We start from the raw sequence: 18574 nt of genomic DNA on the forward strand, positions 1-18574 counted from the left end.
GGCCCAATGATCCTAATGCTGGAGACAAGGCAACTAAGACACTCATGACTGGCCGAATCAGTCACATGACATGCCTTTTTTAACCCTAAGTATGATCTTTGTGTGAAACTAACTAAGTATTTGGGAGCCAAAACCCTACCAAACCCCACCCGTTTGACAACATTAATAACAGTCAAAAAGTCATGCCATGTCATAATATGTCAACTGTTTGCCACCATGCTTAATTTTTAACGTCTAAGCAGATATTACATATTATGTAATATTGCTAACTTGACTGTAGAGACCTTCATATGCAAAACTGACGCTGGAGCGGTAGGTAGAGCTTCATATTTTGAAGCTTAAAGGTCCCATATTATGAAAAACTCACTTTTTCTGGGATTTGGGGTGTTATTTTGGGTCTATGGTGCTGCCACACGCATAAAAACTTTGAAAAAAGACCATCCGTGCTTTTTTGAGTGAGATACAGATTTCTGACGGTGTCTTGCCTGCAGTTTCCAGATGAGCAAGTCAAATTCCGCACCGGTCACCGACGTCATTGACCGATCATTTGAATATTCCCACCCAGTGTCCACCCACCAGGTACAGCATTACCGTCTCGGAGATCCGCCATTACACTATCGAAAACACCATGTCGAAGAGCAACGAGAAGCGTTCTGTTGTTGGTTGTAAAAATCAACATAAGTGCCTATATTCTGTCCCAGCTACAGAAGAACAGAAGAGACAGTGGTTGCGTTTCATTTTTAACGACAACGTGCCGCCTACGGTTCCTGTAAGTCTGTTTGTGTGTGCTAACCACTCCACATTGGACTGCTTCAGTAACGAGGGTCAGTACAAAGCTGGCTTTGCCTCGACACTGACCCTCGTAAAAGGATCAGTCCCAACCATACGGGACCCAGCAGCTGCACCCGAGCCACAGGTAAGTGTCGCCACGTGTTGATAGTATTTACAGTTGCCTACGAGTATGGTGAAGTCAGCTTGAAATTGGCTAACTAGTTAGCTCCGCTTCGGTCCGCTATGCAATGGCGTTTGGAGCAAGTTTAATGTTAATAATATTACGAGGGAGCTTGGTAACTAAGTAACATATTCAGACACACTGACCATTCTGAAATGTCCTGCTGCAGCCGCAGAGTCTGTATTTTTCTGAGCCTCTCCTTCTGGGTTCTGGGCGATACATCCACCGTAAACATTAGCGCATGCTACCGCTAGCGTAAGCGGCATCCTCTCCCTGAGAGGCGCGTGTAGGAGGCAAGGCAGGCGCTGACAGACGGAGCTCATTAGCATTAAAGGTGCAGGCACAGAAACAGCCTGCTCTCAGTAGAGCTCACCTGAGCGACTTTTAGACAGCTGAAATTCAGGACCACGGATGGGTTTGGGGCAATACATTTCAAATACAGTGTTGTTGGACCTGTGACAGCTGTGTGAAATTGATGAAAAACAGTATAATATGGGACCTTTAAGGCCACCAAACAAGAAGCTGTATTTGACAATTGGGAGTGAGAACGTGTTGCTACTTAAAAATAAGTGATACTACTAGACAAGTCCTTACTCTGTCGGCGGAGCTAATGATGTAATTGTGCATAAATGCTGACAATCCAGTCAATGGTATTCTGATCATTTGTTTGAAAGTAGCTTAATGTGAAAATACTCCATAACAAGTAAAAGTCCAAGAGGCACAGACATTATTTCAGGAAAATGTACCTGAAGTGGCAGATTCTGTACACTTACTTGCATTTTTGTATTTCCACTTTATACAATTAGTACTTCTACTGCACTACATTTCAGAGGGAAATGTTAAATTTACTGCACTGCATTTATCTGAAAACTGCAGTCGGTATTACTTTTCAAATTAAGAAACACAAAAAACTTGATTTCAAAAATAGAAAACTTACAAATAGTGTCAACATCCTAAAATATACATTAATGTGTGAATGAAAAATACAATCTTGAAATTGTATTCTAATTACTTTTCCAATTTTCTACACACACATAGTGATGTCTTGGCAACTCTGTTTTGAAGTCTTTGTTCAAAACAGACACACCTGCATTTAAACGACACTTTTCACACAACATATCATTTTCACACCAGGGCGGCCATGCATTGATAGATTTTATTAAAGTTTTATTAAAATTCAAGAACGTTAAAATGTCACTGGCTTTCATTGGCAGGGCCCAGTGCCATGCTGTGATGCAGGCAATTACTGTCAGAAAACAGAATAAGTCATCCATTTTTCATACAAGAATTTCCTATTAAAACCGAGACCTTGTGACTTCCCAGGTAAAAATACAGACAAACATCTCCACTGGCGGCAAAACATGAAGCCTCTTGCATCTAATTGTGCAAATAAATACATAATTTAGCAGTCCAGGTTATTTCTAGCTGGCTGGAAACAGTGTCTTAACTAATTTGACCGATTATATTAATAGTGTTTCTATCCGAAGGACATATTGCAAAAAAGTTTTCAACTACTAAAGGACTAAATAAAGTAGATAGGGGTGTGATAGTGGGGTTGCACCTGTCTTTGGGTTGAGTGTTGTAATCAGTCAGCGGACTCACTGGACCTGATGTTACATCTCATTAATGTAATGTTCATCTGGTCTCCATTGGGCAGCTTTCACCTGTTCACAGCGGCAGGAGGCAGGTCAGGTTGATGTTTTGAGGCCACAATATGATGGAAATAGATGAGGTTCTGTGAGGGTGAAAGCATGTGTGTTACCACAGACACAGTGCACCCAAACCCAGAGCCAAACACACAATTCTGTTGTTTGCACACACAATACGCACACTTACCTTTGTGCGCAGCTCCACGAAAAGCATCCTCACCATGGGATTCAACTGGTGAGTCATTAATTTCCAGACATCTCCAGTGTACAAGTACCGCCACATGCTTTTGACAGTAACCTGTTAATCCTGCCCAGAGGCCCACTCCACAGAATGTGAGGGTGCATTCTTCATCCTCCTATAAATAAATCCCCAAGTCAACAACTGCTGAACAGAGGACAGCTCACTGAACATGGTTCTGATGTATCAGCTGAGACATACAAAGAAACATTTAACTCCTTTTAAATTACATACACAAAATACACTATTACAGGCGCTGTTATATCACTACATAGTCAACTGTTTTGTGCAGGCGTACATTTAGCCTAATCCAGGTAGGGAAGAAGAAGTAAATATGCCATCATTACAGTGACTGCAGCAACCTGTAAATCGGCACAATAACACGACTGGGGGGGTCCGGACCCCCCCAGTCTTGGAAAAACAGAGTATAACCCCACCTTTCAATAATTCAAACGGCACTAACTAAACAGTACATTTGATGGCAGCTTTGGTGTCCCCCCTCAGGAACTGCTCTTTAGAAAAGTGAAGTTAGATATCCGCCTTAATATGAGGGGGTAGTTGGGGTGGTTGGATGGGTTGCACACTGTACAACATAACATTACTTTTAAAAGTAACTCATTACGTTACTGCCATTATAATGTAACTTGTTACGTTACAGCGTTATCTACTGAGAAAAGTAACTCGTTAGAGTACTTTAGAGTTACCAAAAACGATGGTAAAACTTCTTTGCGACTTGTTGCACATGTTGGCTATATTGTCCAGACGACGTGTAGCCAACTGTACACGTACCTTTGAATGTATTGACTCAGTAACTAATAATAGGAATGACAGATGCAATATAACATTTACATCTTTATTCTGTTTAACAATGCAACTAATAAACCCACAAATGTAAACTTGCATTTCACCATGATGTTGTTCTCGTCCTTTTCCCCCAAAAATTCAAAATATTTTTTCCAGTAACGGAATATAATTTCCAGTAACGGATTACTTTTATGAAAAACGAATAATGGATTACTTGAATTGCAGTACTAACACGTTACGTTACTCCAAAAAAAGTAATCAAAGTACTGTAACAGATTACTTTGTAATAAGTTACCCCCAACACTGCAAACCGCAACAGTGTCAAAACATTAAAGTCAGTCTAAAAGTCATAATGTGTCATATGTGAAATGTTCGTGAAAAAATCAGAGAGCGGAATGTTTTTGAAATTTAAAATTTTTATCATGAAAGTAAATCATTAACCACGCTGGGCCTACCTATAGAGACCATCATCCGTTTAGGATTTTTCCTTCAGCTGCCAGAATTGGAAGGTAGCTCCTAAACTAAAGCAGCATAACCATTTGCTATGCTCTTTACTGTAGCTATATTTGGCTGTAGTGACTAGCTGCCATTTGCAAGTTAGCTCAGTTAGCCTTGGAGCTAAGTGATAATATCAACTGACATAAGTCTGCCCGGGCCACAGCGTTGGATGACAGGTGGAGTCCCGGCGGTCAGCGAGGCTCAACTCAACTGAGCTCAGCCACCTTGCATGAACACATCTGGGCTCACGTCTCAGCCTCTCACCGGTCAGTTTGAAGACAGGGAATACAGGATGGATTTTGATAAGAAGACACAGCAGGCGGGGACAGGAGAGGTATGAATCAGCAGAGGAGTGAGACAGAGTTGGACATCAGCAGCAGGTGAAAATGGCTTGTAGAGCAAGAATATTTTCACGTTACTCTGTGAACTGAGGAGTAATTTGGACCAAACCAGAGGTGATTGTAGAGACTCATCTTAGTTGGATTAAAACAGAGAAACTATAATTCAGACGTATGGTTGTATTTTTGTACTTAATAAGGAAATTGGGTCAAAAGATTTTGCCGTTCTTGACATTTTGTGAGTTAATGTTTTGTTTACTCATTAGACTGGTTACTAAGTACTAAACTTGTCACTTTTACACATTCTAGATTTAACTAAATGGCTCGTGCAGTACAAAGTGGTATAAGGAGACAGGACGGGCTGTTGCTAGCTGGTTAGCTTGCTAACTTAAGGAGATATCTAAGCAACAGTGAACATAGATGTGAAGATGAAGCAGCTAAATCTGTCCATGGAAAAAAATATTTTTTTGAGCAGATATCTCAGTTACAACAACATTTAGCTAGTAAGGCAGTTGTGTGTTTGTATATGCAGCATTTATTGATCTATAGAAAGCATTAACATTAGCTGAAGTTAGCTGGCAGACTCAATAGGGACTAAAAATTGTCTCTGTTTCTAGGGCGCATGTTGGAGTACCAATCTAGGTTCCATCACAGAAGAGTCCACAGACATTAATGATCATATCCAGGTTATTAGTCAGATCCAACGTACAGTTTTTCCAGGGAAACGGAGACAATACTAGAAAAATGTGTTTCCTGTTTTGAGAGCAAATTCCCCCACAGCATGATCACATTCTGATGATATATATGTTATTTGGTCAGCAACTGTTGTGTAATTGCAACATTACACTTAATGGTGCGCTTTACCATCCAAATTGGCAAGAGGCCTGTAACAATCACTAAAGTAATCGCATAATTGTTACCTACCAGTTGCCTATGTTTGCACCCAGTAGACACGGAATAGCGTCTGTATTCAAATGAAGTCTGTGTTAACCTGATGATGTAAGTCCAATTTTAAAACAATGAACTCTGTTTTAATTTTCACAACAGTGACCAGCTCTGACAGTTTTTTCTGTATTTTCCTGACCTTGAGGTTCTCTCCACCTGTCTGTTTGGTATTTTGGTTCTCAGCACAGAGCGCATGGTACACAGGTGGACAGAGAGGCTCACACAGGTGGGAGGTTCATTCATAAGAGGCAGCACAAATTAAAGTGTTGGCATTTAAATGTAAAGTGTGTCTGAAAGGCTGGCCACACAGGATGCGTGTTAAGTGCGTGGCTGCTGCGTTGCTGCTGCAGTGCGGCTCCTGCCTGCCTTATCTGTTTACATGGAGTCTGCCTTTGATAATTATCAATAAACATGATGACGTGATTTTCCTCTACCCCCGATGAAAGAGCGAGGGGGGAGAAAGAGAGGGAGGGAGAGAAAGAAAAAGAGAGTGCACAGGAAAAAAAGAAGTGCCCTTCACCTGCTGTGACATATTCTACACATACAGACATTAAAACTCTAGTGAAACGCTGGTATGATGTCCATATGACTGTCTACAGGCCGTTTTCAGATCTATTTTTTGCTGAGAAACATGCGCTTGTCATGGTAGAAATAGGCGACCCCAAATTTCTAGATGGCAGGAGGTAACGCCAAAATGATTGTTTAATGTGGTTAAAGCAGAATCTCTGGTTTATTTAGAAGTTAATTATTACAGGGTCTTCCACTGCTGTTTTATTCACTTCATCGAACCCCTGCAGCCATATGAAGCCAGCAGGACACATACTGTATGTTGATAAGTTTGCATCAGACTCTTTACCTTCATTAAATCACCTGCAGGCGACATTGGGTTGACAGATTTCAGACTGGTCTGTCATAACTCAACATTCTGCCTGTACATTTTGGAGACACAGGATTACTGGAGCTCATTAATCCTGTGTGTCACAGCCTCCTTTCAAACTTTAAAAAAGATTCAGTGGTTCATGTTCTTATTCTTGAAATGCATTATGAAGCCAACTCCATTATGTAAAGTTTTGAGATATGATGTGGCCATTTGAATGTAAGATACAGAAGAAGCGTGACTGAAATAGTGACGAGATCAAACAAACAACTTCTGCAAACTATACTACTCTTTGTATTTATATTAACTGTTAAAAACAGCCACACTATCTGCCTCTGGCTGTGGAGGTGCTTGTGGTGTTGTTTGTTCACGTCATGTCACTCTGCAACATCCAGACTACAATATGATTCTCTTGAGAAGCTTATTTTTCATTTGTTGAAATGTTGTCATCATGCGTCACTGTGTTTGGCTCAGCTGTTTGAGAGCAGTGACAGCAGTAATGTGACTTGCTGGGAGTGTATTTATTAGTCACAACACCTGCTGATCTTATTTCATTTCACCCAGCTCTTTTTGTTTTTGTGGGGCAACACCGTCGCAGTGCAGAGACCTTTGAAGAGCAGGTGCTCAAAGTTAAAAATGAGCACATGGAACTGAAGCTGCTAGTTAATTAATCAATTAACTGAGCAAAAAAATAAAAAAAATGTATGATGGATTAATCCTTCCAATAAAAGAAAAGTAAAACATTTCTTGGTTCCAGTTTCTTTAATGTGAGGATTTGCTGTTTTTCTTTGTCACTCATGATAATAAATGAAGAGTCTTCAACTTGAAGACGTCACTTTGTGATGAGCATTTTTCACATTCTTTCATAGACTCAATGGTTATTAATGTAAATAATGAAAGTGACATGAGCTGTTGACTTGAATATGAGAGAGAATATGACACACACAAAACACAAAACACACAAACACTAGTTATCTCCATTGTGCTGTTCCACAACTGTGCATATTTAATCTAGTGCTTTAATTACTAGAGGTGTCACAATTTCAATTGTAAGTCGGATATCGATTGAAATGACGTCACAATCTTGACCTTTGAAATCAAAGGTGGAATCGAGGATTTAGCCACGCCTCCAGTGTCACATCCGGCAGGCGCGCCAAGAGGGAAAAAAACACACAGAGCATGTCATAGCATGACATGTGAGTGGATTCACATTGGATCTGGTGTGGTGCTGAAAGATGCAGGTTTTCCCATTCATTTTTAATGAGGGTAGTCCATTTTGGCTGAAAATGTTGAGAGCGAGTCAGCTTTTGGAGAAACACAGCCCGGCGTCACGTTGCTAGCTGGCCTGGTGATCAGACTTTGACTGAAGCCACAGTGGAGTGTAAAATAACGTGTCGTGTGTATACACTCCTTTTGGCTTTGTGCACCAGTTTGAAATGCATCTGTGGATGTTAACAGTCACTGTAGGACCGGCATGTTTAACCTTCTGTGGCATAGACATGACCGAAGATCATAAGCAGAGTACAACAGGTCAGTAGCAGGACGTGTTATTTAGCATGGATAAATACTACAGAGGGAACACAACAGACATTTCTCTGTGTAGCATTAAGCTTCATTTTCACTTCGGTTCCATCTTGTGCCTCAGTTTAAAATACACAGTAATAATTTTACTGTTATTTTTAATCCATCGATGAGGACAGACAATCACTAGCATGCTAGTAGCATAACAACATAGCAGCTTCATCTTTCGGCAAACTCATCAGCAGGGGTTCCCAACACGTCACACACACGGACCCTTCAGTGACACTCCCACACCGCCTCACCAACCTGTGGCGTTTTCCGCACCACCGCCTGCTTGCTACGCACGTGTAGCATACAAGTCCACAGGCAACATGACAAATATGGCAGAACATCTCCGCAGGCATCATAAAGAAGTAGACTTAACTGAGAAAACAACACCATATATTATATATATATATATATATAGATATGTCACCACATATTGGTTGTTTTGTTGTGAACTTGAATGACATCTGCTGTGAAGAGTGCACACTGCAGTTACAAAAAGAGCCAGTAGATGGCAGGTACCCTCTATGACTTCTCTTCCAATTGACTGGTGAAACAACTTATTGTTACATTTATATTGCTAATAAATTATTTAAATTTGACAATTAGGCCTTAGTACATTACAAACAAATAATGGAGATTATATCACTCATGACACCATGCAGACCATTTGAAATTTGAAATAAGAATTAAAAAATTAAATGAGTTATCAAGGCATCCAATTATCCTAGACTAGACTAGTCTAAAAACAGCATAGCCATCTGTGCTAAAAGAAAAACAACAAAAAAAAAGATGGAGAATTGAATAGAATCGTGACCTTAAATTCGAAAATCAAATCGAATTGAGGATTTGGAGAATCGTGAAACCCCTAATAATTACAGAATTAAAGTAACCTATACCAAGTATTGTGTATATATAATATTCAATTCAGTTTATTTAACTATTTGTGTGACTGCCTCCTGCAAGGCAGAAAATGTATTAAATGTTTAAACTGCAAAGATAGTTTCCTGCGTCTAAAGCAGGTGCGGCCTGTGAGCAGCCTAGCAACTGGTCACCAACAAGTTGGATTTAGTAAATAAGTTAAATCATATAATATCAATACAAAAATACAATTCCCCTTTGACAAAGAGAGAATATTTTACAGAAACAAGACGCCCCCACAAAACCTGCTCATACTTTATCCCCTATAGCAGCAGGACTCTGTTGTTAGCTGATGGCTAACAGTTGCTTGTTCTGTGAAGTACAAAAACAGCACATCAAATACAAAATACAAACTTGGATGCAGCACGCTCACTAAAATGTGTGTAAAATCAGTGTGAAATGCACCAAACAACTTATGCATAAGACTGCTACAAACACTTACCTGCGGCAGCTGAAGTTCTTCCTGTGAAATAAAATCTCACATGTACTGAAATCAAAAACATCTGACTGCTGCAGCTGCGTCTGCATAAGACCTGAGGTGAAAGGTCATCATGTGATGTAAACTGACCGATCATTTTATTCATAGCCAAATTATTTTGTTATTTTTTCATCCATCAGTCTCAGCTACAAACAAACAGTGGAACGGGACAGTAGACGTTCATCGTCAGTCTTAACCTGCAGATGATCAAACTTCAATCACATGGTCACAGCAGACAAAGGCTTCCAGCCTCAGAAGCAGGAGGAATATTACTCTCTGAAGTTAGCAGCTATTTATCTGTTCTCTTTTTCTCGTGGTTCTCTGAAGCCTGAGCACTGAAAAATCAACTGATCTTATTTTTGAAATATAATTGTAATTTTCAAAGGGAAAACCCAACAGTGAGTCCTTCCCTCCTGACCTCTTCCACAGAGGGGGATGGAGCAGCTAAGCAGTCCTCCGGAGTTCTCTTTCTCTCACTCCCTCCACGTCTCCGCCAAACACCACATGCTGATCTGGGGAAGATATTAAATGCAAGATAAAACAGAGAAACGAAGTGCTGTCAATGAGGCTGCAGGCTCTATGAAAATGACTGATAGACTTTCATCAGATGGAGGAACTCCCCTCTCTACTTGGAAATGCTCAGTAAACTCTAAACTTTTGATGTGAGAATATGACCGTATGAAATGGGATTGGAGCTGGTCTATTAGAAAACACACAGTGAGAGCATGGATGGCTCTTGTGACTGTATGATTGGATCATTATCCTGCTCGCCTGTGGCTGGTAGAAAGAAGTCGTTATGTGCTGTACTTTAGCCAGGTGGGGCTTGTTAAAAAGTCAGTTGTTAAGCCATTTGGACACTTTCAAGATTCTTAGTACACATGGCTGTCTTCCCTCATCCTCTGTGGGCACCATATATTTCTGAACTGAATTTGAGAGCAATCCATACAAATGCTGTCAAGATACTTCTTAAAGCCAAAAATGGCAGGAGCACCAAAGTCAGTAGGATTCATCTTCTGGGGATCAATCCTTCTCATTGTTATTGAGAGAATTCAGTATGGACAGTCTGAAGTGGGGAAGAGCTCCTTTCAGTGGTCGTCACATCCAAACACGCCGGGAGCTGCCGGTAGTTCCTCATAGCACGGCAGTGCTTTCTCAGCACTGTGGCCAAGTGCTTGCTCATGGTGAAAATGTTGAGTCTCTGTAAATAAATAAATCAGAGAGTGAGGTCTTGATCTGATCCAAGTGGCAGAGATAACTTTTGTTGTGAATTAGCGCTATACAAATAAAGATTGACTGACTGACTGACTGACTGATTGATTGATTGATACCCTGCAAAGTACGGAAACAGCAATTCCATCCCCAGAGCCATACAGCTGTCATGAGCAAAAACTGTCAATATAGTTCACTTGTCCCCTTAAAGGAATAGTTCACTCTAGAACGAAATTCAGTCATTATTGACTCACCCTCATGCTGATGAGAAGTCCGGTGTAGTTTCTTATTCCTCAAAGTGCAGCTGGAGACCCGCGGGGGTACCCTCCTGCAGCAAAAATCCATATAACGGGTGTAAATGGCGTCCGAGACGAAAAGGTCCATAAAACTACACAAAAACTTTGTAATATTCCTCCATACTGCTCGTCCGCTGCAATCCAAGTGTCCTGAAGTGGCGACATCCAGAGTTTACTCGAAACGACGTCATTTAGTACATTTTTCTAGCCTAAACAGTCACTATACTATATTTGCCTCCCGTGTGCACACAAGTCTCCCTCACACCTGCTTGTACTACGGAAGCTGAGTCCGAAGCCGAAGTCCTCTAGTTTTGGAGCTACTAATTAATTCTGGCCATTGTTTACAAAGCACAACTGTAGGGCACTAAAACAGCTGTGCCCTGGAGATATTACCTCTAAAAACTCCATATGAGGGTGTTCACATGTTGGAAAATAAATGCGTAACTCAAATGTATTTCTGCAAAGCACAACTGAATCATTATTCGTGTTGCTGACTGACCCTTGAGCCTGAGATGTAGTGTAGGAAAATGGGAAAGACTGGTGTAAAATCTCCTTGTGGCTGCTTCTGTCATACACATAATGTAGTGGAGCACATATGTAAGAGAAAAGGGTGTTTCAAAGTCATGTATTCCCTTTTGGCATGCCAACGGAGAATGTGAAAAACTTCTGGAGGCTTTGAAGTCACACCATTCTTAAGTCACTGGATGAGACAGAGGACGATCTCGAGCCAAAAATCAGAGTAGAAGCCACACGTCCCTGCTGAAACAAAGCTCCTTTCCACCCGGCATATCCATCCTGTTCCTGTGCTCGGTGGCAAAGTCATTTCATGTTTCGTCATTGTCTCTGATTCTAAATCTGTTTATGTACGTTACTTTCCCAGACGGATTGACATGCCCTACTGGAAACCAAACAGGGATTTTATAACATAGTCAATTTACCAAATGCACTGGCAGCAAATAACTGCACTCATTTCCAGGTTATAAACCCATCAGCACATGAGCACACACAGTATACCAAAAGAGAAAGCACACACAATCTAATTTGTATGTGATCACATCATCGTGTCAAATGTGGTCAAAAATTCAAGATTTAAGATGTTTATTGTCACTCCAGCGGTACACTCGTGTGGAATTCTTTGGGAGGTGCCACTGAACAAAATAGTAAATCTGTACATATAAGGTATAAGATATACAAACACAGTGTAATAGCAATAAAAAGGTTTAAAAAGGAATGGATATAAAACCAAGATACTTATTATATACTTATATATATATATATATATATATATAGCAATAAATGGTAAAGAAGGAACAAGGTCCATATGTATAAGACATAATGAGCTCTATCTTGGGAGTGTTGGTCTTAAAGTGAGGTGTGGTCAGGTGCACTGATGGTGGATTGCTATCTTGAGGCCGCAGAAAGCGACAGCGCCATAGACCAACAAAGAGCTGGTCTAAAGTCAAAGGCGCAGTCTGTTTCCTGCTGTTTAAAGGACGCATTATTCAGACAGGAAGATGCTCCTATACACGCGGGTTAAAAATGCACCTACACTCTGATTTTATGATTTGAGAGGCTGCTTTCAGTTATTTCAAACATTTCCATGAACACAGTCATGTACTGTAACAAATATCGTGGCACATTTAAGCAGGAAAACTACAAGTAAAATAGAGGAAACAGAATTTAACATTTATCTTGTAAAATAAATATGTTTGGACAGGATGTCAGGATTTATCAGGACAGCTGCTTCACTCCAAACTATTTTATTGTATGAATGTGGACTGTGTGTGACCTTTCAATGTGTAGAAGGACACAGAACACTAATTAACATGAAATATGAACTGATGCTGTCGGCGAGTCAGGAGTTTTAAATAATCAATGAAGTTTATCAGCTGTTCCTCGTGCGCAAAGGCGATGTTAATGTAGAGATACACAAATGGTTTCTGCTGCTGGAGGATCGCTGGAGGTAATGTCATTAATATTTTCCTCATTAAGGACGTATTTCTCCCCTCTCATCCCACCTGTTATTGATCAGGATGATACTTTTTATGACCCGTCCTTCCTGATCCACGGACTGAGATCCACACACCCAGAGGGACGCAGCAGCGCTCCTCCTCCTCCTCCCCCTCCTCCTCCTCCTCCTCAGTTAAATATCAGTGTATATTTTCATATGCAGTCAAACAGAGTTGTTGAATGGACAGATGATTGTGAAATGGCGGGGCAGAGGGTCCAGCAGCCGAGGATCACATCCTGTCCTTCAGTGAAGACGAGTTCTACTGTTTAAATGCTCCAGGTCCTGGTGCACCTTGCTCTTAAAGGGAATGGGAGACAACACTCTTATTGGTTTAATTTAAGTTCTGCCCGAAACACACCCATGACTAATTCAGAGTTCAAATACAACCCCTTTGCGCCCATTGAACTAGCAAAATGGACACATGGATGGAGCGCCATGCACTTTAGAGCAGGGATAGATCATAGATTGTTTTAATAGGGCCCAGTTTGGTATCATATGGTATAATTTAATATAATAAATAATCATATAGTTTTCATGTCTTCATATTAATCTACAATGTAGAAGATAACAAAAATAAAGAAAAACAACATTGACAGGTATTGTATATTGTTCTAGGTTTTTCAACATTAAATAGAGGTCCACTCCCTGTCCATGACCTTTCCATTGGGTTGTTGGTTTCAAAATTACATGAAAAAGTGGCTTCATTTGTCTGAAAATCTGCATTTTTTGCACTAATTCGAGACCTTGGCAAAATGAAAAAAATACTAACTACCCATTTGGTTCAGTTCAGTTCAGTTCAGTATAGTATAGAGTGCAGAACAGAGTATATTTAACAATAACAAATATAACAGCAAACAGTGCAGTAGCCTTGAGAGCAGTAATGTGCTCATACATTCAATAACCCTACTGGATATTACACATTTGGTTAGATTGCAGGAATTGAGATGAAAATTACTGAAAATGGTACCATGTATGACGATCAACTCAGCTTTCTCTGGACAGCTATACTGCATCCTGTTGTGTACTGTAGGAGAGCAGATTCCCAGCCTACACGTGGGAAATTACAGGGCTGATGAAAGAGCAAGCTATAGAATGCACCCCCGCCTGTTATGGCCCTTATCACTGCTTTCCCGTTTTGAGTGACACTCAATTTGAAGTGTCAGTGATGTATTGGACAGGGCCATTCGCAGGTGAGGATCTGAGGTGAGGGAGGATATAAATTGCCACAACTCTAAAAATGCACTTCTCACATCATCAAATCATGTTGAGATGCGCCGTCATCAGCCAACCGAAGTCACAGATATGTGTAATGTACGTGTAATTATATATTTGCAGTGTCACAAAGTAATGTTTTTGATAATTACACTGAATCAAAAAAAAATCCTGTATGTGAATGGTTTGCTAGTATTGCACTCCTCAGTCTGCAGTCTGTGCTGAAAGTTGAACATCTAGCAAAGACCAAAGCATTTATAGTTTGTGTCTTGAGCTAAGAAACAGAGTTGAATATTTTTGTCCACAGAAAACAAGATTGCATCATCTAGTACACAACAAAGCAAGCAATTACAAGCTGCAACATGCACATTTCCTGAACCCAATGATAAACAGGATCAAACAAAGACAGAAACATTATAACACAACAACAAAACTAAGTCAACACAGTACACATATTGACATCACTGAATGTAATATTACAGCCAATGGAAAGTATGAAAATGTATCTTTTTTAAAAAATTAGTATCTTGTTTTTTTTTCTCTGCTATACATTCAAGTTCTTCCAATTCTGCCACAAAGTGATGGTAGCTATACGATTTTCAGACTTTGTTCTGCATCAATCAATCAACCAACCAATCAATCAATCAATCAATCAATCAATCAATCAATCAATCAATCAATCAATCAATCAATCAATCAATCAATCAATCAATCAGACTTTATTTGTATAGCATTTTCATACAAACAAAATGTAACACAAAGTGCTTCACACAATAAAAATAATAACTGTAGAACTGAGGAAACGCTATCATAAATACATTTCATGTTTAAAATAAAACACTATTATAAATTAAATACACAAATAAATAGAAAAGTTCAATTAACACCAGATTAAAAAGGTAGTTCTTAAGTTTGCTTTTAAAAACATCAACATTCTCTGCTGCCCTAAGGAATTCAGGAAGGGTGTTCTGGAGACACGGACCATAGAAAACAAAGTAATGAACATGCTGCTATGATGTGCACAGGTGCATGTACATGCAAAAAATTGTTTTGCTGCCACAGGAATAAAAGAATCAGTTGATAGCCTGAAAAAAATGCATCCTACATGCAGAAATGCCATTAGTTATGCCATTACTATGTAGTATCTAGTAGGGTGAGGGTTATGCAAGTAGGTTATGGTTAGTTATACTGGCACATTGTGATGGCATTTGGCTTGTCCTCACAAATGCAACGGACTCATTGAATTTCCAGATGTGGTTTTAAGCTTTTCTTTGGAATTAAGACCCAAACACATTGTCAAACCTCGTCTGATGAGCATCATTTAATGCCCCTATGGCGCACTGCAGACAGCAGATTTGAAATGCCAACACCACAGAAGCAGCAGTTTTTTGGGAAGATGTTGCTCTTTATATGTAGTACAGGACTCCCTGACACACACACACACACACACATAAACACATGTAGCCTCTGTGTTAAATTTACCAACAAAAGCTCTGCTTCTACATTACATGACGCTTACAGTCTCATCTCTTCCTGCCTCCTCACAGCTGTGACAGAACATTATTATAACTGTGCCCACAGCACAGTGTAGTTTGAGCAATTAGGCCAGTCAACAGTGCAGACATCGACGAGACTTCACATATCATTTGTGAGAGTTGAAAATATACTGTGCGGATATTGTCTAACACAAAGTGTGATGAATCATACCTTCTGATCACAGAGTGCCTGCTAATGCACATCCATCCAGGTGACCAATCCTGTTAAACCACTCACTGTCATATGATTAGGCAAAAAACATTATTCATGCTTCTGACATGCACTGATCACAGGCATTTCCAGCATAGTAGTGTGTGCATATATACAGATCTTTGATCAGACATCCATCTGACAGACCCATGCACTTCTGTTTTAACCTATACTATAGATGAAAATGGATGCCCTTATCTGGTCACTGCTCTGCTTTTATTTAAGTACAGTTGTTTATCACAGCTGCCAGGATTTGATGCTGGTGTCTGTTTTGATGTCTTCAGGGAGATTGTGCTAGAGGGTGAAGACACCTGATTAAGACTGACAGGAGCATACAGGCCATAAAGAGGTAAAACATTCCTCATGCACTAGTCTCTGGGGACAAAAAACACTGTGGCATCGAGTCTGGCTTGAATTTTATTCTCTGCAATAAATGAGTGTACCACATTGTTTGTTACTATTCCGTTTTCTAGCTGTGGCTCTAGGGATTGTAATTTTAGTCTGCCAGTCCACCATTTCGGGTGACCATTATATTTGATACAGATATTCATCTTCGCTACAGGATGAATTGTGGTGACTTTGGTGACCCTCTTACTTTTCATATTGTGCCACCAGCAGATCAGTTTTCACGTATCCAGTGAAACATTTGGATGGATTGACACATGGTAAGGTAGTGTAGACATTCATGGTTCCAAATAGATGAAGACTAATGAGATGTGTGATCTTTTCATGTAGTGCCATCCTCATGTCAAAAATTGAATTTGTCCAATACTTTGGTTTATGACCTCATACCTGCAAAACTAACAGCATTCCCATCCTTTTAGCTGTACTTTTGTGCCAATTAGCAAATATCAGCCTGCTAACATTAACTGAAATAGTTCATATGATAAACATTATATCTACTAAATATTGCCATTTTCATTTTTAACATGTTTACAGGCTGTTGTTAGCCTTTAACACTGTCCATCCAGTTGAGGTGAATGAAAACAGCAGCAACAGGAAGGTGATGATAATATGGTCGGCATCTATATATTAAAAGTTGAAATCAGGTAAACACCGTCCATCCAGTTTGACTGTGTGTGAGCACCAAGCATCGATGATGTAAACACGGAGTCCACCTCTCCTCATCCTGCTGTAGTTCTGCACTCTGTCTGCTAAGAACATAGTTCGCCCACCGATTGGAACAGCTTGATCCCGGATATTGTGGTGGAGACAGGTCTCTGTGAAGATGTCGCCACAAAAGTCTCTGATCCTGTTGCTTAGTCAAAGGATGCCATGGGCAGTGATCATCTCAAATTTCTCTGCTCTTAATCCATATCCTGCACTTCCTTTTCGTTTCTTCCTTTCCAACGCTGATGAAAGTATTTCTGTCATACGTAATACTTGTTTAAGCAATAAAGCTGAAAAATAAACCAAAAGTGTAGCAATATTTGAAGGCGCTACCAGCCACTAAATGTGCATGTGCTGCCATTGCCATGGCTTTTCTAACCTTTACAGCACTAGCAGCCAAGGAAACTCTCTGACTAACTGGATGAATTGTAAATCACTCACGTGACGCTACTCAAATCTGTGTATTACATAAAGCATTGTGATTTGAGTCAGACAGATACACAAACAGCCAGTTGGAGAAAATAGATAGCAAAAACAAAGGTTTTGATCAAGAATGGACTCATACTTGTTTATTCTTCCCATGTGCAGTTTAAAATCAGTTCATGTCTGATATCTGAGACTGTGGCCATTATCAAGAGGAACAGAGCAAGTTTTAAGCAAACATTAGTCAGAACAGAAACACTATCACTAAACACTAAGAAAGAATAAAAACTAGCATAGCCACTTTCATGGCACACATATATGTTCTGCCAGTTGCATTTAGGCTGAATCTTAGACCACCTCATTCAGCTGGATTTGCTGGTCTGCATCTAGAGTACGTTTGAAAAAAAAGTTCATATTACCAAACTGCTCAGGAATTAACATTAAACTGTTAGAGTCCCTATCACCTTTTAATAGCACTTTGGATTTGGTTTCAAACCCATGTTAGTATTACTTTACCTCCTGGATTCAGCTGTGTCTAACTGCTTAATTCCAGTATTATGTTTGATTTAACATGATCCATTTGATCCAGATTCATGAGATTAGGTCTGTGCATGAAAAGCACTTCTCTAAGTTGGAGGTCTGTGGCGGTACAGTTAACACGTTTGATGGGTAAACAGCCAAGTATAGGCTTAGAATGCACTGACAGGCCGTTAGGTGTATGCTGTCAGTGTATGTTTCCATCTGTGACAAACTAATTAAATAAAGTACAAACTGGAATATCTTTACAGACAGTCCACACTTGTGGAATGGGCAGGAGGGAATCTGAAATGACATTTTCATTGGTGAGTCTCCCTGCTGCCTGCCTGTCTCTCTGACCTGAAGTGAATTGCCTACCAGAGAAGAGAAAATACATCATTACAGAGTTCAGTTCAAATATACAGTACCAGTGGTGGTTGCATCCAACTAGGGGCTATTTTCTCTGCCTGGCCCACTCTTCATACATCTGTGACTAACTCATAGAGACATGGCATCTCCTGTCATGCATATTCACTGGGCATCAATCTCTACAATCCTCTCACTCTAAGACTGTCTCCCCCCCTGCTCACTAAAATAGAGCTTTGTCAATACCAATGAGAGAAAACTGAAGAATCCCTTGAGGGGGTGTTTCATGTGCTTAAAGCCATCTTTTTCCTCTCTGCCACCTCCCCACTCCCTGTCTCTCTTCTTCACTTCAAATTCCATTAAACATTTTGGAAATTTGATGTTTTGTTCAGACAGAAATAACACTTAATGACTCTTAA

This window comes from Pagrus major, chromosome 19 (assembly GCF_040436345.1).
Source record: "Pagrus major chromosome 19, Pma_NU_1.0".
Classification (NCBI taxonomy): domain Eukaryota; kingdom Metazoa; phylum Chordata; class Actinopteri; order Spariformes; family Sparidae; genus Pagrus; species Pagrus major.